At 43.7% G+C, this 24839-nt stretch overlaps 1 pseudogene across 1 annotated transcript; it reads left to right on the top strand.

The window, feature by feature from the left end:
• Window positions 1-15339: 15339 nt before the first annotated feature.
• Window positions 15340-24743, top strand: LOC311224919 (coiled-coil domain-containing protein 92-like; annotated as a pseudogene). The gene is made up of 2 exons: window positions 15340-15400; window positions 24088-24743. The product of its transcript is annotated as a coiled-coil domain-containing protein 92-like (transcript).
• Window positions 24744-24839: the final 96 nt, after the last annotated feature.

Raw genomic sequence — 24839 nt, forward strand, 5'->3', positions numbered from 1 at the left:
AAAAGCCGACTTAGGCCAATTTATTTTAAATCCCGATAAATCACCAAAGTTATCTATCAACTTGAGTATATGCGGCAATGTGTTGTTGGGGTTTTGCATGAACAATATTACGTTGTCCGCATATAAACTAATTTTATGTTGTGTGCCCTTGATTACTATTGGTTCTATGTGTTGGGATTGTCTTATAAATTGTGCTAAAGGTTCTAATGATAGATCGAATAGTCCGGGACTAAGAGGGCAACCCTGTCTGGCTGAGCGTGATACCGGAAAGATATCGGAGATGAATGTGCCTGTTGTAATCCTGGCCGATGGGTCCTTGTATAGTACTTTAATCATATCAATGAATCCTTTTCCTAACCCCATCCTTTCTAATACTGCCCATAGAAACGACCATTCCAACCTGTCAAATGCTTTCATAGCATCCAGGGATAGCATCGCCTTAGGTGTGGTGTCCTCTTTGTCTGCATCTAGTACGTGCAGTATTCGCCTTATGTTATCATTGATCAGGCGACCTTTTATGAAGCCTGTTTGGTCCGGATGAACTAAAGACGTCATATGCTTTTGCAATCTGATGGCTAATATCTTAGAGTACAGTTTGACATCGGTTCCGAGGAGGCTTAAAGGTCGGTAACTACCGCACTCAGTGGGGTCTTTGTCTTTTTTGTGAAGAACTGAAATGAGTGCGATATTTTGGTGTTTATGGAAGCTTCCCTCTTTGACTGAGTATAAGATCATATTTAGTAATAAGGGTCCAAATATGTCCCAGCAAGAAATGTACATTTCTGATGGGATACCGTCAATTCCCGGAGCCTTGCCGTTTTTCATTCCGGATATGGCCTTCTTGAGTTCTTCTAATGTGATCGGTGCTTCTAACTGTTTAGAGTCGTCCTCCGAAAGTTTAGGGAGAGTAATTTGATTAAGATATGTGTCTAATTTGTCTTGATCAAAGGTCGTTTCTGAATTATACAAATCGGAGTAGAATTCTTTGAATGTATCGTTTATTATTTTGGGTTCTGTTACTAGAGCTTGTTGTTTACTAATGGCAGTTATATCTGCAAATTTTGCATTAATTCTTAGTCGCATGGCTAATAGGTGACTAGGTTTAGATCCTTGGAAGTACTGCTGTTGTCTTGTGCTGCGTATTTGCAATTCCGATTTTTGTCTGTATATTGCTTTGATCTCTGTCTTTAGAATGTTAACTTGGTTTTCTAGTCTAGTAGAGTTGTTGTATTTTAAAGAATTAAAAAGCGTTGAGTAAAGCGTTTCCATTTCAGACAGTTTTGTGCATTGATTTTTGCGCAATATGGAGGAAAATCTATCCGTGAAATCCTTGATCATACTCTTTACCGACATCCATAATATTCTGGGATCTTGCACCGAGTTTGCATTATCCCGTAGGAATACTGTGAGAGCTTCATTAATTTGTGTAATGAATTCCTTGTTGTTAAGCAGCATAGAATTAAAACGCCATCTTGGGGCCCGGGAAGATAGTGTACCAAATGTTGCTTTCAGGATTAAGTAGCAGTGATCTGATAGCGCATTGGGTGTCATTTCCACTTCATATTTATCAAATATTCTCGGGGATGCAAAGACGTAATCAATTCTGGATAGTGTGTTGTGTCTCGCCGAACGACAGGAGTACTTGCGGGTCATGGGATTAAGTGAACGCCATAAATCAATTACCCCTGTTGATTTTGACCAATCTTTTAATGCTTTAGATGAATTTTTTTGTTCGCTGGAAAAGGTAAGGTAAGTTTTGTCCATCCTTGGGTTCCAAATGGCATTAAAATCCGCACCTATTATATATGAGTACTCAGGATGGTTTAACATTTCTCCGGTTAGTGAAGTGAAGAAACCCACTTCGTACAAATTTGGGGCATATACCGCTGCCAACGCAATTTTCCTGTTATTGTGTATAATCCTAGCTATAGTTATGCGCCCCTCAGCATCCGACCATACCCCTTTCAATTCGATATTTAATTTGCGTCTGACGACTATGGCTACCCCTCTAGTTCTCGTAACAAAAGAAGAGTGACTAATATTATGGTATATGTTATCCGCTAACGTATTTATGTCTTCCTCTAAAATGTGCGTTTCGCTTAATAGAGCCACGTCCACATGTTCTTTTTTCATCAGTGTGAGCACGCTTTTGCGTTTGTGTTGTTTGTTTATCCCACCGGTGTTCCATACCATTATATTCAAACTAGCCATAATCTATGCATGTTTTTGTGTAGTTTTTGGTAATGCTTCTGGAGTGCGAAGCTACAATAGATGTACATCCAATTAATGAGGTCCCGTTGAGAGCTGAGCTTAAAAACATATATATATACAAATAAAAATCCCCTATTTTCCCCTCACCCAGAAAGTCGTACAGGCCTGTGTTCCAAAAACACATCCTCCGCGATTGACTTTCTCCCATAGTCCACCGGATTGCCCAAACTGAGCATTGTAATCTTAATCTTCCTATGCTAATTGCCATAGGATCTAACATTTCCATTCTATTGCAATAGAATGTCGCTTTTGGTCTTGCACCTTCCCTTACTGTAATGAAGTATTGTGATAAATGACAAAAAATAAAAAATAAAAAAAGAGAATAAACTTTCATCGACATATTCATTTGAACCCTCTACTAACGTGTGGGAAAAAAGGAAAAAAGGAAAAGATTGTAGAGCAATATTGACACCTTAATGTGAAGAACAGTGGAAAAGAACAATGTAAGTTAAAATATATATAAAAAATAGAGTAATGAGAAGAAAAAATAAAATAAAATAAAAATTAAAGGAAAGATATAGATAAGGAATGAGAGATAGAATAATTATCAACGTGGAGAAGCCACTAGAACCGAATTAACAGATTAGATAAAATAGAAAAGCAGAGCCTTTTAGAGCTTCAATGTGCCAGTCACCATCAATGGAGTGATTACTTAAATTGTTAGAATAACCTTGTAGTGTTCATACGTTTAGGTGTGGTTAATTTTTAAAGTATTATTAAGGACTGATTGAACTTCATTCAATTGATTATCTGCTATGTGTATACACACCGGATGTTTATTGTTAGAGTTGTAGGCCTTCGTTGTCATGGTGCCTTATATTCTAGAAGGTTGTAGAGTATACTAGTGCAATAGACTATTTTTATGTTCCAGAATGATCTAAGAGACCCAGGGCATTTGAGCGATAAACCCAGAATATTCCAGATAGATCTTTTTGCAATGATATGTATTTGTCTCCCCAGAGACCAGAGTCTGAAATTATAATGTATTACGAATCGTATTATACACAGTACACATTGTTATAGACGGCTTGCATATCGTCTGCTACCTTGATGAACACAATAAAGTCATTCTAACACTGGTATACATTGAGAAAGAGGCTTATCTGTTTCCAGCATTGTCGTCATGCCTTGGGTTATTTGCTCCATTTCGATTCAGAAAATCCTCAGCTTCGTTAGGTGTGTATACACCAGACCTGTGGCCGTCACTGCCCACGAATGATAACAGCGCCGGGTATGATAACCTTGGCTTGTGACCAGATTTGAACAGCTTTTGCATCACCTCCTTGTATGGTAGACGTCGAATGATGGCTTCTTTGCTCAAATCTTCGTAGATAAATATTGATTTATCACCATAATTCAGATTCCCACGTTGGAAGCGAGCAAATTTGATGATGTCATCCCTTGTTGTAGTCTTCCGCAGAGTAACAATGATGACTCTTGGCCCGATTTTTCTTTGCCCCCGAGAACCGATTCTGTAAACATGGTCCACTTCTGGCACTGTGTTTGGATCGTTGTTACCCAAAATCGTTGATAGCACTGTTGGAAAGTTGGCATCTTCGCAGTTTACTGCTTCATCAAGCCCTACAATGCGGATGTTATTCCGCCTGTGGTAGCGTTGGGATTCTAGTAGCCTCTCCGTCGCTTCGTTTTTAACCACTTGTATTTCCCTCCGGTATTCTTCTTTCACACTTTCTATCTCTTTTTCCATCTCTGTCATGCCACCTTCGTTCGCCTTGACTGCCCGTGTAATTTCTGTCACCGTATTCTCCACTGTCGTGATTCGCATGGACTGTACAGCGACCGCTCTCATAACCTCTTCGAATTTAGTATCGATGTGTGCAACGTGTAATTTGAAAGCGACCATCTGTTCTTTCATCAGGATAGTCAGAGAGTTGAAGTCGGGTTGTGTAATTGCACTGCTTGTGTCAGTTGATGTTATGGGTGCAGTGAGGGATCCGATGGATATGTTTGCTATTATCTTCTTAAAATCACCTGCTTTATCCTTCACGGTACTTTTTCCTGTCGTTCCTGTTATGTTGTCATCTATTGTCTCCCTCTCGGGGCCAGTAGTCCTTGGTCCCGGTGTATTCTCCTCTATATTCCCCACGTCGGGGCTTGTCACCGACGGATCTGCCGCAGCGTCGCCTGTTATTTTTCTTGAACGTGTTTCAATCGGCGCCGTTGGAATTGCTGTTTCTTGTTTCTTTCCACCCTTTTTCTTATCCGTATCCATGTTGTCTTTTGATATAGTTAGTAGAAGGTCTTATCAATACATATGATGTGGTTTAATCTCTTTTGGTATTGTCCAAATAAGGTTTTTAAACTAAATTAACGTTAACGGGAGCGGAGCTATAACCAAATGCGTGCGCTACATATTGCAGCTAAACCGGAAGTGATTATGCCCTCAAGAATGGCATAATCACACTCCCATATTCAATAACAATGCACTCTTAATGGGAAAACGCCCTATAAGATTCCCTATATGGGAAAAGCAAGGCATACACTCATTAGGGGATATTTTTAATAACCAGGGCCTCTGTAGTTATGTCGAAATATGCACAAAGTTTAACCTCACCGAGTCCACATGGCTTTTTTACATACAGTTACGACTTTGTCTGAGGTCTCACGGTGTTCCATTACTCATACCAATTGAACACCACAGATACCACACATTTTTCTATGAAAGAGAAACATTGGGAGGTTTTGTATCAGGTTTTTATTATCAATTACTAACGTCCTCGTATGAAACCCTTCAACTAGACACTGTCTGGATGAGGGATATACCAGACCTGGAAAATGACTTTGATTGGCAAGGAGCCTGGGCAAATGTCCGACTTACATCAAGGAACCCGGATCATCAACAAATCAATCTGAACTATATTCACAGGACATACTTGACTCCTATAAGGCTGTGCAAAATGGGGCTTAAACAAGACTCCAAATGCTCCCAATGTACAAATGGGGACGAATGAACATTTATGCACATGTATTGGGACTGCCCACCAGTTAAGGCATTCTGGAAAGATGTGTCCCAACAATTATCAATACTCGTATCTTGGAATATACCTGTACACCCCTCGGTATTACTATTGAATGATGTTTTTGAGTTTGCAGTGAATCCACAACTAAAGAGATTGGTTTTATCGGGTATCACAGTAGCTAAAAAACTGATCGCATCACGTTGGTTTCAACCGGAAAAAATTTGCCGAAAAGTGTGGTTTCTTACATATCTCGATGTGATATATCAAGAAATATCTACAGCAAGAATTCTGGGTCTCAATGAATCCAAAATGTCAATGTGGTTAGAAGTGGTGGAGAGAATAAAAGCTAGCTTATAATGGTAGTGTCTGGTTAGGAGTGAGGGATAATGGAGGTACTATCCAAGAGGGGGTCCGGGAGGGGGGGGTTCGAGCTGGAGCATATGTGTGTAGGGTTTTAGAAAATAGGTATTAGGGGTATATTATATACTAACATTTATATAATTGTAATTTCGCTGGATATACACTGTATACGGTTAAAATGTTATTATAGACTATTTTTGTTTTATCTTGTTTCTGTACTTGCATATATTTTAACCACCTTTACTGAAAGTTTCATTATGCATTGTGTGTTGAGTACTGACTTTTAATAATTTTTGTTTTGCAATAATAAAAAAAAAAAAAAAAAAAAAAAAAAAGCTAAGCAGCTATCAACTGAACCTGTAAACAATGACATAACACTCACCCAGACAGGCCGCCGTTCTGAACCTCTCCTCACTTTTTAAGAGAAAAGAGAAAACAAGATGTCAACACCGCTTCACAACGGTGATCTTACCAACACCCGACGGAATCAGCACAATACCAACTGGCCTGTGTAGCTGACTTTGAACATGGATCTGCCGCTATCGCACATCCATGCACATATCCCCTCGTGAAGGAATACTCTCATTTGGATATGAAAGATGGGGCCTTAACACGGTGACAGAGAGAATCCACTCGTCCAAAACACACAGGGATCACCAGTGTTAATGGTCGCGGCCCACTAGTTAAAACTATAATGGTCTTCAGACCAAGGCCTTCTGTCGCCTAGGTGGCTGAACAAAGGACCCTAGCCTGGGGCCGGTTTCCATAAACATTGTCAAGTAGCCCCCATAGCACTAACAGACAAGTGGAGCCTGCCAGCAAAAACACTACTCACCCAACCTGGAACGCACCGCTTCTCACAACAGCGGCATGTCCGACAGTTCAGCTGTGGCCTGACAGGTTTCACCCCAACAAACACAGCAAGGAACTGCAGTTGAGAAGCATGCAGCGGCGTGCTCCCAATACGAAAACCGGTGGAGGATTTTTAGAATGATCAACATCTTCCAGACACTCCAGTACGAAGACAATATCGCCGTATTTTCTCGAAAATAGTGAGAGAGAAAATAAAGATATGATGTCAACGTATCTCCTTCCTTGTAAACAAAATTTTTCTCCACTAACAACACGTCAAGTGGGGTACTACCGAGGCACTTTCTTGTGGTGAAAGCGAGAAGGAGGAGAGCAGGTGACCACACACCTGCTTATGTAGGTAAGCTGATGAGGGGTGTGGTCAGACTAATACTGGTATTAAAGGTACATTTGTGGAATTTATTCAGTGCGCGTGCACGTACGCGAGGAAGTGCAGTTGTGATGCCAAGCAGAGCCCCTAATGAAACAGAACTCTGTGACCGCAATGAGGACCGTTTCTGCCTGACTGATTAGGGTCTAGGACAGGGGTCGGCAATTAGGTTTGGCCACGGGCCAGATTTTCCCCAAGCCATTGCTTGGCGGGCCAGGATCAAAAACAATGGCTAATTTAATATAGTGAAAAAAGACAAACGTTTTTCTCTGGTCTGCATCCCCTTAACAATTGTGTGTATTGCGCCGTACTGTATTGTACCCATTCTGCAATCTGTTAAATAAAGTTTTCATTCATTCATTCATTCAGCTGTTGCAGATCACCGCGGCGCGTGATGAACAGATCAGAAGACAAAATGCATGAAAACACGACTCACCATACCTTGTTTGTTGTTAAGTCCTCCAAAATCCCTGCTAATGTTTGAAACATGTCACATATCCACTCGCCGCCCTCCAATTCCAGATTGCCGTTGAATGCAGCTACTTTATATCATGCCAACTTGAACACAGTTGTCATCATTGCCTCGCTGCTGTTGTTGTTGTCGCCACATATTATGCAGAGAGGACGTCGGCTCGGCACGCAAGAATTACCGACCTGTTGCGATAAACCCGTATTTTAAGTATGGCTCCTGTTTATTAAAAGAAGCGCTATATTTCCCCGTTGCAAAAGATGTTTGTTTTGTTTTTTTAACACATTTTGTTACTCGCTCCATCTCGAACGCGGAAGTGAAAGTGCGTTAGAAATATATACATACGACCCGGTGGGACTATTCCATTGGTTCTCCCAGTCCATGTGACCATTTCTAGCATTTCAATTGGCTATAGTGACAGACATGCTTTTGATGACTGCCGGTAGATAGATACAGCTTCACAATAAAAGACACCCTGGCGTCCCGAGTGAATATTTCCTGCACGTAAAATAAATATCATATTCTCAAAATAATCTGACGGGCCAGAAATTATTGCTGGCGGGCCAATGTCGGCCCGCGGGCCGCCTATTGCCGATCCCTGGTCTAGGAGGTCATTCTGTAAGAGATAAGCAGTAAGTTGGTTGGATACAGCAGGTTCAAGTGTTTTAGAAAGGAAGGAGAGAAGAGAGACAGGACGATAGTTGCCTATGACGGTGGGGTTCATGGTTGGGTTTTTATTTATATGGGTTTTTAATGGCTGATGGCCGATACTGATATTTAGAGAGCTGGGTGGCTTATCTAATGGTTTTAATTTTTTTGATTAAATACAACATCTGATCAAATACAACAATTCACACAATTAATAACTTAAATGAACATTTATCTAGCACAATAATATAATTTACTCAAAATATATTTTTAATTAAATCATTGACACGGAATTGCCACCAGGGAGAGCGCTAACATTCTTATTAATCGGCCATGTGGGTGCAGTTCGCCCACCGCTGATTCTTCCAAAATGCCAGACATCACTTAACGTCCTCCTGAGGATGTCTGACTGACAGCTCTTTCCCCAACACCCCGATATTAAACCACAAAGGAACTTTGGCAAAAGTATGATAATGTTTTTTTTGCTTCTGGCAGCTCTCGCCTAAACCAGGCAGAAAGAAAAGCACTAAAGGTAAAGCCAACCAGAATACAAAGGGGGCGGTTCAACGACTTAGTAGTTGAAGTGTCCTGCCCTGGCGTTGGTGAGATTTGGAGTTTGATCAATTCCAGCCGAGTCAGATGAAAGACTTGGGGCCTGGCTGGTACCTGTCAGTGTTAAAAGAGGGTAATGGGCTCTCTAGGAGGGCGTGGTGCTTCTGCAGCTAAGCCCTTTTACACTCCTGGACAACCTGGGCTCAACATGGCTTATAACAGAAAAGTATAGAGTAATTGCTATAAGGAACAAACATGACACATGTGTGTGTGTGTGTGTGTGTGTATACGTGGATCGACTACGAACTCTTCCAGGAGTTGGCGCAGGCCCACGAGGAGAGCGCGGGGGAGAAGAGCTTCTCAGCCTGTGACTACATGGCCAATGTTCGGGGCCTGTGGGCAAGGCTTCGACCCCTGCCGACACGCACTACCAGTGGCGTAACAAGACCAAAGATATCTCGGGATGCTGAGAGAGATAAAGAGAGTGAATGAAACAAGTGTTTTGAGAGAAAGAGGAGAGAAGGCGGGAGGGAGGGGTTCCATCCATACTGAGTGTGTGTATGTGTGCACGTTAATATTCTGATATTATTTGGGATACTTGAGTTGCTGAATGTAAACGCAGTGTTTTTGTTTTATAATCGCTTTGATAATAGAATAGAATAGACATACTTTAATTATCCCGAGGGAAATTTGACACTGCAAATCGCTCACATTAGTGTGTGTGTGTGTGTGTGTGTATGTTGTGTGTGTGAAGAAAGCAATGTGAGGTGAAGAAAATGGTCGGAGGCTTATGTATGATTTCCCACTGTCTTCTGTGGATTGAAGTTGTGCCTTTTGTTCAAAGGTTATTGTTGTTGGATGAAACAGTGCTGGATCTTGACATTTCAACTTGCTCACTGAAGAATTTCTATGCAGGCTTCTAGTGTTAAATTATAATAATAATAATAACTTTATTTGTATAGCACTTTTCATACAGAGGTTGCAGTTCAAAGTGCTTCACAACAGTAAAAAATACAGGCATAAGCGAGCATAAAAAGATAGACAGGTAGAATCACAGTGTTTCACATTAGGATCTAGCATCCCAATAGGCTCTCCGCTTACAGTTTTCAGTAACACAAATAGTAAAAATAGTTTAAAATGATTCAGTTTAAAAATAGTAAAATAAAAATAAAATAAAATAAAATAAAAATTATAAAATAGAACGGACATAAAAAATACAGGCATGAGCGAGCATAGCAAGATATGGCAAGTGACAACAATGCATAAAGTTTACAGACAATCCATGCTGATTGATCTGCCATAAGCAAGTGAAAGTTTACAGACAATCCATGCTGATTGATCTGCCATAAGCAAGTGAAGATTACAGTCTGTTCTAACAAACCAAACTGCCATGTATTAAAGTTTACAGACAATCCATGCTGATTGATCTGCCATAAGCATAAGATTACAGTCTGTTCTAACAAACCAAACTGCTACAGCCAGGACACAGTTAACCTGGTTCTACTAACAGCCAGGACACAGTTAACCTGGTTCTACTACAGCCAGGACACAGTTAACCTGGTTCTACAACAGCCAGGACACAGTTAACCTGGTTCTACTACAGCCAGGACACAGTTAACCTGGTTCTACAATGCTACAGCCAGGACACAGTTAACCTGGTTCTACTAACAGCCAGGACACAGTTAACCTGGTTCTACTACAGCCAGGACACAGTTAACCTGGTTCTACTAACAGCATAGTGTTTCACATTAGGATCTAGCATCCTAATAGGCTCTCTATTCAGTAATTAAAAAGTGCACTAACCGACGGACATAAAAAAAAATACAGGCATGAGCGAGCATAGCAAATAATAAGAATAGTTTAAAATGATTCAGTTTAAAAATAGTCATCAGTAAGAAGTAAAAAGTGCAATAACCGACACATGAATTTGATAGGCAGTGTAAAAGAGTAGGCAGGGTAAGAATAAATACAAGTTGTGTCAGGATATCCCTGATGTTTCCTCTTGCCACTAGGTGGTAGCAGATATCTATCAGTGAAATGCCTGAGCAAAGAGATAGGTTTTAAGCTGTCTTTTAAAGATGTCTAGCGAGTTGGCTTCCCTGATGTTTTGGGGTAGTTTGTTCCATAGTTTTGGGGCATAGTTGATAAAGGCTGCATTACCGATCCTCTTTTGACTGCTTCTGGGAGCCTCTAGTAGTCCAGCAGCTGATGATCGCAGTGTTCTTGCTGGTGTGTAATTTATTAGAGTGTTGGCGATGTAGCTAGGTCCCTGTCCATTTAGAGCTTTGTATGTAAGGAGAAGGACCTTAAAGTCAATTCTAAATGTTACAGGAAGCCAGTGTAAAGCGGCTAAGACTGGACTAATGTGCTCTCTCCTTTTGGTTCTAGTTAGCAGTCGGGCTGCAGAGTTTTGGATTAGCTGAAGCCTCTCTGTGGTTTTCTTAGGGAGACCTGTGAAAAGTGCATTACAGTAGTCTAGCCGGCTAGATATGAATGCATGAATTAGCTTCTCAGCATCGTTCTGATTAATAAATGGTCGTACTTTTGCTATATTTCTGAGATGGAAGAACGATGTTTTCGTCACTTTGCTAATATGAGAATTGAAGTTCAGTTCTGAATCTATGACAACCCCAAGACTAGTGACCTCAGATTTGATCCAAGGGGTTAGTCCCCCCAGGTTCTTTATTAATGTTTCTTTTTTAGTTTTGGAGCCGATAATTAGAATTTCAGTTTGGTTCTCGTTTAGTTTCAGGAAGTTCTTACTCATCCATTTATTTATTGCCAGTAAGCAGTCTGTAATGGAGCTAATCGCTGTATCATTTGGTTCAGCAGATATGTACAGTTGTGTATCATCCGCATAGCTATGGAAATCTACATTATGTTCTCTGATGATATCACCCAGCGGTAACATGTAAAGGGAGAAGAGTAAAGGACCTAAGCAACTCCCTTGTGCAACTCCATAGTTGTGATCTCCTAGTTTAACATAAAATGTCCTCCCTCTGATGTATGTTTTAAACCAGCCTAGCACATGGTCTGAGAAACCGACATGGTTTTCAAGACGATCGATTAGAATATCGTGATCGATTGTATCAAATGCTGCACTGAGATCTAACAGGATAAGGATGGAGATCTTATTCTCATCAGAGTTTAGTCTGAGGTCACTGATTATTTTGGTGAGGGCAGTTTCAGTGCTATGATATTTTCTGAATCCTGACTGAAATTCTTCTAAGATGTTGTTTTCTTCAAGAAAGGAATTTATTTGAACTGAAACTATCTTTTCAAGTACTTTACTAATGAATGGTAGGTTGGATATTGGATGATAATTTGCCATTTCATTACTATCCAAGTTAGGTTTTTTTAGTAATGGCTTTACTGCTGTTTTAAAGGCATCCGGGAAAATACCAGTCCTAAGGGAAGTGTTTATGATATCTAGCACAGGGCTTGAAACACTATTAAATACCCGTTTGAAGAAAGCTGTAGGTATAGGGTCAATGTCTGAGGTGGAGGTACATTCTGAGACAGTTTTGCAGAGTACATCTAATGTGATGCATGTGAAACTTCTCATGGTTACATTGCACGGTTTGCCGCAATCAACTTTATTTCCATCATGAGTAATACTGGCCCTGATCAAGGTTATTTTGTTGTTAAAGAATAGTGCAAGTTCTTCACACTTAACCGTTGATGACTGAGGAGGTGTAGGGGCAGTGTTGAGTAGTACATTAATAGTGGAAAAGAGGATTCTGGAGTTTCCAGCATTTTCTGTAATGATTTTAGAGAAGTAATCCTTCCTTGCTAAGCGGATGGTTTTATTATAAGCAGTTAAAGCATCTTTGTATATATCACAGCATATGGTGGTTTTTGTTTTTCTCCATTTTCGCTCCGCTGCACGACATTTCCTTTTTTCTTCGTTGACCGTATTATAGTTTAACCAGGGCGAGGCTCTAGTTTTCTTCTTTTTCGTTTTTAATGGGGTGACAGAATTTAATATAGATGACATTGAATCATTGAGATTTTCTACCATTTCATTTAGAGAGCTGTCATGATTGTGTGCAGGTTCATGTAGTCTTATAAGATCAATGAACTTTGTTTCAGCTTTGTCGTTTAGGAGCCTCTTTTTAACTATGATTTCTTTTTTTGTTTTAGTAAGGGTTATTTGAGTATCTAAAAATATACAGTGATGGTCGGAGAGAGGTAATTCAGTTATTGAGATATTTGTTATGCTTAGCCCAGTTGTTGTTATAACTAAGTCTAGTGTATTCCCAAGCCGGTGAGTTGCATTTGTTATATGCTGTATTAAGTCAAAGCTATCCAGTAGATTTTTTTGTTCCATAGTTTTGGAGTCTGTTTTCTTATTAAAATGGATGTTCAGGTCTCCATTTAGGATCACCTTATCATATCCGGTAACACATAGTGAGATCAGTTCAGAGAGCTCCTGTATAAATACTGGTGAGTGTCTAGGCGGGCGGTATATTGTGACAATAATAGTTGATTCTGTTTTTAGTTCAATGGCAAGATATTCCATTGACATGAACTCGCCTAGTTCTGTGATTCTAAACAAGAGTTTTGAGGAGAAGATTGCTGCAACTCCTCCGCCCCTTTTATTTTTCCTGGGTATTTGAAAAAAGTTATAGTCTGGTGGACAAGCTTCTATCATTATTGATGTAGCTGTGTCATTATTTAGCCATGTCTCTACTAGGCAGATGCAATCTAAGTTATTTTCTTTAATCAGATCATTTACTAAGAAAGTTTTATTATTCAGTGATCTGACATTTAGGAGAGCTAATTTTATTTGTTGGACTTCTTTAGAGGAGGTCTGCTTTGGCTTGACCGTGATGGCCCTGAGGTTAATAGCAGGTAAATGCATTGATGGTGTATATTTTTCACCATGCCATTGGCTGGTTAGGATTACTTGTATGTTTTGAGAGATGGCATGGCAATTGTGCTATTCTGTACCGTACTGACTGTTCTGTGCTTTCGGGGACATTTGATCAGACGAGATGGCCTTGTGTGATATGGGGGGGGGACGGGGGGGACGGGACGTCTTGTGCTGCTGTAATCCGTGGTGAGATTGTGTCCTTCATGATTATCTCTCGTGCTGGTGTGAGCTTAATATTCTTGGAGGCCATCAAGGCATGATGCATGTTTGCTGATAGGAGCTTTGAACCTAAGCGATTTGGGAAGAAGCCATTTCTTTGAAAACGTTCTGGGTTATTCCAGAAAACATTGAAGTTGTCAATGAATTTCAGGTCGTGTACGAGACATGCAGCCCCTAACCATGAATAAAAATTTAGGAGTCGACTGAATGCTTCCTGTCCTCTGCGAAAGCATGCAATTGGTCCACTGATGGACACATCAGTGTTTGTGTACACAGACTGATGTTTGTCTAGTGTGTTCATTAAACGTGTGAAATCGTCTTTCAAAGTCTCTGTGCCAGTCTTCTTTCGCAAGATGTCAAACGATCCAGAGTGAATGACAATTTTTCTTATTCCCGGTCTGATTAGTGTTGGAAGTTTTTCGGCCAGCTCTTTGACAGATGTATTGTCTAGACAAATATTTTCTGTGTTTGCCATCTCCACATACCTTGTTGTGGAATCTCCAATCAGTATACAGTCTATTTTCTGTGTGAGGTTAGCATTTTTCTTTCCAACAGTTTTGGGGCCGTTTGTTTTTGGGCTAGGCCTAGTCTGCCGGTTCTTTCCACAGTCCTGTGGCCTTGGTGAAGCCTCGTTAGCCTTCTCAATAGCCGGCATGTTAACGCTGGTCCCGTACCTTCGGCGTTGGCTACCGCGACGTTCTCGGCGCATGATAGTCTCTTCGCTGTTAGCCGTTCGCTCGGTCTGGGTCGTGTTTGCTAGCCGTGTCGCTAGTGGCTCTGTTTTCCTCGTCGTCTCGTCGTTAGCGTGTGCTCCGATGTGCCGGCTGTTAGCCTCGCTAGCATTAGCGTGAGCTCCGGCATGCCAGCTGTTTGCTTCGCTAGTGTTAGCGTGAGCTCCGGTATTCTTGCTATTAGCGTCGTTAGCGTGAGCTCCGTTTCGCCCGCTGTTTGCTTCGTTAGCGTTGTTAGCCACGCTTCTATGTCTCTTTGCTTTGGGTGTTGATATGCATGTTTCTGAGAGTAGGTTGAAACTATTTCTTGGCGGTACCGGGGGTGAGGTCCTGGTTCGTTTTTTTCTCTTTTTTTCCTTGACGGTGATCCACTGCTTTGGTCTAGCTCCTTGGTTGTGCCAAGGACCGTCTTTTGGGTGGTGCTGTTCTGTAGCTGCTAGCATAGGCCAGGTTTCAATCATGGTATTGTTGGCTATATTTGTAGTAGCTTCAAGCATAGAGTCAAGGAATTGCTCATTCTGCTGTATTTGGTACAGGGTAGAAACCCGAGCCTCCAGCTTTACAATCTCCATACGCATCTTCAAGCAATTAGTACATTCTGTGGGAGAGCCGAGTCCCGGCATATTCCCTTATTTCCTGTCTTTTCAGGTTAGGCTAAACTGAAGCTAAGCTAGGTACTTAGCTGGTGGTGGTGGCAATAAAAGAAACTTGAACTTGAACTTGTGGTGATGATGATGATGGTGGTGATGGTGGTGGTGGTGGTGATGGTGGTGGTGGTGGTGGTGATGGTGGGTCACTCACTTCACATCCGGGGTCTTTATGAAATATCATACAGGAGAGCTGTCTGTCGCTCTCTCCTAAATTGTACTGTATATACATTGTATAGGCGTGTATGGAGAATAGTGAGCAGTCATTTTTAGATCTATTTCATCTTGTTTGGGTCCTGCAGCCCTGGGCGTTCTTATAGCAGCCATGGACACTTTATGAAGATAATGCCTGCTCCACTCCAGCCCAGCCCAGCCTCCCACAATGTCACCCAGCCAGAGGAGTTAGGTCTGTATTAGTGTCATAAGTGGTCATAATGTCCTGTGAAAATATTTCCCTCTTATTAGTTTTTGGTTACCACTAAAAGTGGTTGTTTTCACCACTGAAACAGAAATTTAGCGCAAAAAAAAGTCCCGTTCTGAAATCCTGTGAGGCGTATGTGTGTTCACCTTGCGCTGCAGCTGGATTTACAAGGTGTGTGTGTGTGGTGTGTGTGTGAACCAGGAAACAAACAAGGACTGGAGTAACATGTGTTGCTTTGGAATTCAGCTACCATAGCGTCATCTAAAAGATGGTTCATGTTTGTACATTTCCAAATGATGTCAACAACATGTTGCCTTGCCTACTTTGCATAACGTCCATAAACTATTGCTCAATGACAATGCCACTATGTAACAACCCATCATCTACACACACACATCCACATGTACACACTCACTTTAAACAAACACTCACCTTATCACTCACTTTATTCACTTTAGACACTTTAAACACTTGAAGTATCTCTATCTTCATTTATACCTATATCTAAGTTCAGTGATCGTATAGTCTTTTACCCTTTCTTCTGCATTGTTTGGTATTTCAGATGTTCGGTTCAAGTAAGGAAAGAAGCTGACGAGGTGGTTCAATCAAACAAACTGCTGTGTTTATTTCCATTCCTAAATAAACCACAGCTTATTTCAAAACACAGTAAAAGCTCTTTACTTCAATCTAATCGTCTCTTTGGTGTGGCAGGTCTGTCCATGATCTAATCAGCTAGGGCCGATCAGAGCTTTCTTCTCTCGTGCTGGGGTTGTGGTCTCTCGGGTTCCCATGACAACACGAGTCTTTTCTTAGTGGTTTGCTGGTCGTCAGAGCAACCTTGCTTTCGGATCCTCGGCGGTTTGGGAGCGCTTGGTTTCGTCTCGGCGGATCTCTGCTATGAGCCTCTCCTCTGTCATCGTCTGTGTCCGTGGCTCTGTGCGTGTCCGGCTCGGCTCTCGAGTCTCTGGTTCTCCAGTCTCCCACGCTCCAGTCCCCTTCTGTCTGCTTCCCTGCCTTTTTAATGAGAGAGAGAAGACCTTTTCCCTGCCTCTCAGGTGACGTCACCCCAGAGATCGGCCTTTTCCCATTGGCCAAATTCCTTCTAGCAGGAATTCCTTTTTGTGAGTGACACGTCATCCTGGGTCTTGCGACACAATGTTACACAGTGTATAATGGGGAGAATCCGACTGGCTGTTAGCCGTTCTATTCCATTACCGTATTTGGGGATCCTTACAGTTCTTCTCTCCGTCCACAGATAATAGCATACGTCCTTCAACAGAAAATAGAATACTTTGTCTCTTGATTAACCAATAAGGAGTCCTGTGTCATGGTTTCTTTTATCCTTATTATTCAAGAGTTATTCTTTATTGTGACTACCGTTTTCCTAATAGTTCTAAGAGTTATGCCTACATGTAACTTTATGAAATTGCCTTATTAAATGTTTCCATCCTGCTGATGGTTTGTCTGTTCTCTTAGTAGTAACCTTTTCTTTAACCTTATTTTAGCTTTAACCTTAATTTACTACCTCTGTCTTATTATTTGGTTCACTTGTTGTCTACTTTTCATGCTTGCTAAACCTATTATCAAATGTGATTTTGTATGACAGTTTTACTTGTAGTTAGGTTATGCTAGCATTAATTCTAGAATGTATTTAACTCCATTTGGCTTTTCTAGTGTCCAAATATTAATCATGTTTGATACCTAACTGAATGTTTCTGAAACTCCCTTGCTTCTAGACTAACCTTTAGTATATGTGATAATTGTATTGTTTAATTTTCTATACTCTGAAGCCTAGTCTCTGGCCAGCTGCCGTAGCCGGGAAATACCCTCCAGTCCTTTTCCTGGGTCCAACGGCTGGTCAGCTATTGTCTACAAGACCTCTGACCTCCACAATCGATGAGCCTTCAAATGCTAGGTTTCATCATCCTACAGAATGTATTCCCTTCCCCCCAGTCCTGTTCATGCCTGTTCTAAGATAATAAGTTCCTCTTTAGTCTCTTACCAAATAGGTTCGACCGTGGGGGAAACAGAGATTAGTTGATTCTTTTACCTAAAATCAACAAGCCTCTCTCCTTGCTTCCTTCAAGATAGCCTGGAGGGGTCAGTAATTATCTTAAGGTCAGCCAGATGGTGGGGTGATGGGAGAGTCGACTAAATCCTACTATCTTTAGGCCTGGTGCCAACTGACACCATTTCTCCTGGAGCCCCTGTCGCCCCTCTGCCAAATCCCTTACAGTTTACCAACAGCATTTCTGTCTAGTATCATGTTGTACAGTTTCATTGATATTTTACATGTTTTATCTAGATATATTCACGACACACTTTAACACACTTTATATTTGCACCACATGTATACCTCATTTGCACCCTACCCCACGTTTTGCACCTCTGCATTCTACCTCACTGTTACTCATTTTACTCTGTATTGTATATTGTATATTGGGCCTCATGCATGAAGCGATATAAGAACAGATTTTGTTCTTAACTAGCATTTCCTCTTACTTTGTTCTTACCTGGGATTCAGCAAAGTTTTCTTATTGTTGCTTTTTTATCAGGAAAGAACAAATTATAAGAGTGGTCGAGAGCACTCTTACCGAAATAAGAAATTCTTACCCAGATGAGAAACATTTAAAAAAGCCTACCATTCATAATAATAATAATAATAATACATATGATTTATATAGCGCCTTTCCTAATTCTTAAAGACACTTTACAAAACAAACAATATAATACAATACAGTTTTAGTAGATAAAATAAAAAAATATATATAAAAAGGTGAGAGAGGAAGGAGTTCATGGGTTGAAAGCAAACCATTGGTCAATTGCCCCCAAATACAGTACCCCCAAATACGACTTTATAAACCCATGCAGAACTTTTCAATAATTATTATTATTATAACTTATTGCGTGCGTTCTGCTTCTGAAATGGATTATATGTTGCTGTTAGTGTTATGGTTTGTAACCGACCCCAATCACACAAGACAGGTATGAGAGTAAGCCAAAACAGGGCATTTATTTCTTACATAACAAAAAGCGGCACAGTCCCTTTAAGGGAGAACACAAAAACACTAGAGTAAAGGAAATATGGAAAATGCGGCACTGTGCCTTTAAGAGGCGAACAGGCTAAGGGACTAAGGCTAAGGGCCAGGGCTAAGGACCAGGGTTAAGTGTCACGGCCAGGACCAGGGGCACTGGAGAGGGGGACAGGGACAGAGGCCCGGAGAGGCGGGCTGGAGACAGGGACAGAGAACAGGGTTAAGGCCTTGGACAGGGCGAGGGCCAGGGCTGCTTACAGGGATGAGGACAGGGTTCCGACGGCGGAGGCCTGGTACGGAGACAGGGGCCCGACAGCGGAGGCCGGGGGGAAGAGGCGCCATCCTCCCGTGGAAATAGGGAGCGATGACGCGCCGGCTTGACGTCTGGAGTGGGAACACTGGAAAACCTCCCGTAGAGAATTAGAGAGCGAAGACGGTGTCCAGGCACGGAGATCCTCTTCCTCCTCCTCGGGGGTGCTGCAGACGGGCAGCGCAGAACAAAGGGGTCCCAGGGGACCGGGGCGAAGAGACGCCATCCTCCCGTGGAAATAGGGAGCAATGCGCGCCGGCTTGACATCTGGAGTGGGAACACCACTCCAGGTCTGGCACGGAGATCCTCCTCGGATGCTGCAGACGGGCAGCGCAGAACACAGGGGTCCCAGGGGACCGAGGCGAAGAGACGCATCCTCCCGTGGAAATAGGGAGCGATGCGCACCGGCTTGACGTCTGGAGTGGGAACACTGGAAAACCTCCCGTAGAGAATTAGAGAGCGAAGACGGTGTCCCACTCCAGGCAAACGGCGACAGGTGGTGATGGCTGGCACGTCGTCTCACGCCGGAGACGCGGCAGGAGATGGTAACGTACAGGATGGTAACCGTACAGAACTCCATGAACACAGAGTGAACATAGATACAGAACGAACACAGAGTCCAGAACACAGAACGACCCGACAAGGACTGGAGGGGAGTCTGCAACCTATGTACTCTCCCGAGGTGATTGCAAACTCCCAACAGGTGCGTGAAGGTAGAGGAACAGAATGTCCAAGGGTGGGGGCTGGTGAAGAGTAGGAGGCAGGCAAAAGTTCTCACAAGGGTGGGGGCTGGTGAGGTGAGGAGACAGGGAATAAAGGTCCAGGGAACAGGCGAATCCTCACAGTACCTCCCCCTCCACGGGAGCCACCGGGCGACCAAAAAACTACCATGACGGGGCAGAACACTAACATGACGGTCAGAACACTAACATGACGGTCAAAAACATGACGGAATCAGACAGCGGGGCAGGGGACAAGACAAAGCAACAAACAAAAAAAAAACTGGGCCATGCTAGCAGGGGAAGCTACACCTAAAGTGGGGCTAGCAGAGGGACTGGGTAGCTGCCAGAGCATTGCTAGCTACAGGGCCTATGCTAGCTGTACTGCTACATTAGCATAGAGGCTGCGCTAGCTGCCGGAGCTAGGCTAGCAGACAGGGCTGGACTAGCAAAGGAGAACAAGCTAGCTGGAAGGACAGTCCTAGCTGTGGGGAGACTGACCTTGGTAGCTGAAGGGGCAGTCCTAGCAGTGGGGAGACTGACCTTGCTAGCTGAAGGGGCAGTCCTAGCAGTGGGGAAACTGACCTTGCTAGCTGAAGGGGCAGTCCTAGCAGTGGGGAAACTGACCTTGCTAGCTGAAGAGGCAGTCCTAGCAGCGGGGAGACTGACCTTGCTAGCTGAAGGGGCAGTCCTAGCAGTGGGGAGACTGACCTTGCTAGCTGAAGGGGCAGTCCTAGCAGTGGGGAGACTGACCTTGCTAGCTGAAGGGGCAGTCCTAGCAGTGGGGAGACTGACCTTGCTAGCTGAAGGGGCAGTCCTAGCAGTGGGGAACATGGTAGCTAACAGGGGAGCTAACGAGGCTAACATGGGAGCTAACGAGGCTAACAGGGGAGCTAACAGGGGAGGGGAACTAACAGGGGAACTAACAGGGGAACACTCACATACACTGTCTGTGCTGGCTGGGGTCGTCGACTGGTCGGGTCGTACTGTTATGGTTTGTAACCGACCCCAATCGCACAACACAAGACAGGTATGAGAGTAAGCCAAAACAGGGCATTTATTTCTTACATAACAAAAAGCGGCACAGTCCCTTTAAGGGAGAACACAAAAACACTAGAGTAAAGGAAATATGGAAAATGCGGCACTGTGCCTTTAAGAGGCGAACAGGCTAAGGGACTAAGGCTAAGGGCCAGGGCTAAGGACCAGGGCTAAGTGTCAGAGCCAGGACCAGGGGCACTGGAGAGGGGGACAGGGACAGAGGCCCGGAGAGGCGGGCTGGAGACAGGGACAGAGAACAGGGTTAAGGCCTTGGACAGGGCGAGGGCCAGAGCTGCTTACAGGGATGAGGACAGGGTTCCGACGGCGGAGGCCTGGTACGGAGACAGGGGCCCGACAGCGGAGGCCGGGGGGAAGAGGCGCCATCCTCCCATGGAAATAGGGAGCGATGACGCGCCGGCTTGACGTCTGGAGTGGGAACACTGGAAAACCTCCCGTAGAGAATTAGAGAGCGAAGACGGTGTCCGACTCCAGGCACGGAGATCCTCTTCCTCCTCCTCGGGGGTGCTGCAGACGGGCAGCGCAGAACAAAGGGGTCCCAGGGGACCGGGGCGAAGAGACGCCATCCTCCCGTGGAAATAGGGAGCGATGCGCGCCGGCTTGACGTCTGGAGTGGGAACACCACTCCAGGCCTGGCACGGAGATCCTCCTCGGATGCTGCAGACGGGCAGCGCAGAACACAGGGGTCCCAGGGGACCGGGGCGAAGAGACGCATCCTCCCGTGGAAATAGGGAGCGATGCGCGCCGGCTTGACGTCTGGAGTGGGAACACTGGAAAACCTCCCGTAGAGAATTAGAGAGCGAAGACGGTGTCCCACTCCAGGCAAACGGCGACAGGTGGTGATGGCTGGCACGTCGTCTCACGCCAGAGACGCGGCAGGAGATGGTAACGTACAGGATGGTAACCGTACAGAACTCCATGAACACAGAGTGAATATAGATACAGAACGAACACAGAGTCCAGAACACAGAACGACCTGACAAGGACTGGAGGGGAGTCTGCAACCTATGTACTCTCCCGAGGTGATTGCAAACTCCCAACAGGTGCGTGAAGGTAGAGGAACAGAATGTCCAAGGGTGGGGGCTGGTGAAGAGTAGGAGGCAGGCAAAAGTTCTCACAATGGTGGGGGCTGGTGAAGAGTAGGAGGCAGGGAAAATGCTCGCAAGGGTGGGGGCTGGTGAGGTGAGGAGACAGGGAATAAAGGTCCAGGGAACAGGCGAATCCTCACAGATAGAACAGTTAGATGCTGGCTGCCCAGGCCGTACGCATATAACGCATATTTACAACCTCTTTTCTGGACTCTTTTTGTATCACAAACAGTACTGTATTTGCAAATCTGGTATGTCATAAATGTATAGATGTAGCAGTACTGTATATCTGTATGTTATGTATGTCATATATGTCCTGATGAATTGAAAATGGCGGACCCTGATGTAAACAAGACGAAAGTCTTTCTCTGGTCTGCATCCCCTTAACAATTGTGTGTATTGAGCTGTACTGTATTGTACCCATTCTGCAATCTGTTAAAGTTTTCAATCAATCAATTCAATCCTCTCCTCTCCTCTCCTCTCCTCTCCTCTCCTCTCCTCTCCTCTCCTCTCTTCTCTGTATTCTCCACTTGCACAACTTGAAGTATGCACTTCCGGTAGGACTTCCTGGTGGAGATGGTACTTCCTGTCCCATCGAATTACATTGTTTTCAGCAACTTTTCTCCTGTTATTTAAACAACTTTGTCATCACAGAGAGGTAATGAAACGTTTGTAATATTATATTATAGAATGTATTAGTCAGCAGGGTTTTCGGGCTGTATTTAATTTAAAAACGTTTACTGTTAGTTTCCTTGCTCAGACAGCATTAGCCTTCACCAGACAGTAGCTACTGTTAGCTGCCCTTCCGGATTAGCTTTGAGCTAACTATCTTTCCCGACCCATACTTGATGTATTCATTCCATTCTAAACATAACGTTAGTTTACAAAACATTACCTGCCTATATAACGTTGAGGAACAAATTATAAAGTGTGTGGGTGTGTGTTTTGGTGAACATTGGACCAGACAGTAGCTACTGTTAGCTGCCCTTCCGGATTAGCTTTGAGCTAACTATCTTTCCCGACCCATACTTGATGTATTCATGCCATTCTAAACATAACGTTAGTTTACAAAACATTACCTGCCTATATAACGTTGAGGAACAAATTATAAAGTGTGTGAGTGTGTGTTTTGGTGAACATTGGACCAGACAGTATTGCTACTGTTAGCTGCCCTTCCGGATTAGCTTTGAGCTAACTATCTTTCCCGACCCATACTTGATGTATTCATTCCATTCTAAACATAACGTTAGTTTACAAAACATTACCTGCCTATATAACGTTGAGGAACAAATTATAAAGTGTGTGGGTGTGTGTTTTGGTGAACATTGGACCAGACAGTAGCTACTGTTAGCTGCCCTTCCGGATTAGCTTTGAGCTAACTATCTTTCTCGACCCATACTTGATGTATTCATTCCATTCTAAACATAACGTTAGTTTACAAAACATTACCTGTCTATAACGTTGAGGAACAAATGATAAAGTGTGTGGGTGTGTGTTTTGGTGAACATTGGACCAGACAGTATTGCTACTGTTAGCTGCCCTTCCGGATTAGCTTTGAGCTAACTATCTTTCCCGACCCATACTTGATGTATTCATTCCATTCTAAACATAACGTTAGTTTACAAAACATTACCTGCCTATATAACGTTGAGGAACAAATTATAAAGTGTGTGGGTGTGTGTTTTGGTGAACATTGGACCAGACAGTAGCTACTGTTAGCTGCCCTTCCGGATTAGCTTTGAGCTAACTATCTTTCCCGACCCATACTTGATGTATTCATTCCATTCTAAACATAACGTTAGTTTACAAAACATTACCTGTCTATAACGTTGAGGAACAAATGATAAAGTGTGTGGGTGTGTGTTTTGGTGAACATTGGACTGCAAACAGGTAGGAATACAGCCAGCCAGTCACAATCAAAACCACAGACCAGAGAAAGACAATCACAGGCCAGAAAGTGGTACTGTTGGTCAGACAAGGTTAAAATATTCCTCCGTTTAAACAAACAGGACTCACAACAGAGCCGAAAACTGTCTTGAGCCTGTAAACATCTCTATTGTTAAACCTACATGTATGGGATCCAAGCCTGCTTGATTAATAACAAACACATCTTTCTATAATGTTGTGATAGAGCCTGCACAAGTATTATCTGTTCCAAGGTGATGGAGCCTACGGTAGTAAAGATGTAAAGAGTCTGCGGACAGTGTCTGGTTTTAATGTACTAATGGACTGATGGTCTGATGGTCAGGGGTTGTGTGTGTGTGCGCACGTGTGTGCATGCATCTGTATCGATGTCTTTCCCATTCATTGTGTTTATGTTTGTGTACTTGTGCATGTGTGATTGTGTGTACTTATGTGCTCCTATCATATGTATTGTACTAATAATAGTGTTTACGTTCCATGTGTCCATATCTGGCTTTATCATAATGCATGGTACTAACAGTGTGATACTGTGTGTGTGCAGACAGCAGCGAGGCCCGCTGCCAAGAGCTGCAGAGGAGGTGCGAGGAGCTGGAGGCTCAGCTGAAGGAGAAGGAGGAGGAGAACACGGAGCTGCTGCGGGACCTGGAGCAGAAGAACGCCATGATCTCGGTCCTGGAGAGCAGCATCAAGGAGCGGGAAAAGAAGTCAGCCCGGTCTGCTCCTACAAGCCCGCCCCTCCCCCCGCCAAGGACAGGCAGCCCGAGACCCCCCGCCGCCGCATGAAGAAGAGCCTGTCCCAACCTCTCCACCCGGAGATCACGGAGGTCTACTGGCTGGGTTCAGATGGGAGGCGCCTGGTTCTCCGGGAGGTGGTGGATGCCATGCCTGACCCCACCCCCTTCCTGCAGGTGGGCAGAGAGACACTCGAGCCTCAGGTCCTGCGAGAGCGGCTTGCGCTTATCCCCCCTATAGCTTCCGAGCGCTCCTCCGTCTCTCCCCTGAGCACCCTGTCCAGCCCCCACCACAGCCCCGCACGGGACCGCCAGTATCGGGCACACGTGGGCGTGGCGCACAGGATCCCACACGGCACCCCTCCCCTGGTCCCTCCCCAAGCAGAGCTGGAGACGCTGGCTCTGGACCAGGTGAACGGGGATAAGGTGGTTAGGAAGCGCTCAGGGGGCAGACAGAACTGTTTAACACACTGCAAGGGCAGGAAGGAGGCTCACCCACTGTGTTACCTGCTTTTTATCCAACACTGCAATTAAATACAAAAAAGGAAGGGAAAAATCACTT

This window comes from Notolepis coatsorum (genome assembly GCF_963971535.1).
Source record: "Notolepis coatsorum genome assembly, chromosome: 1".
In the NCBI taxonomy this organism is placed as follows: Eukaryota; Metazoa; Chordata; class Actinopteri; order Aulopiformes; family Paralepididae; genus Notolepis; species Notolepis coatsorum.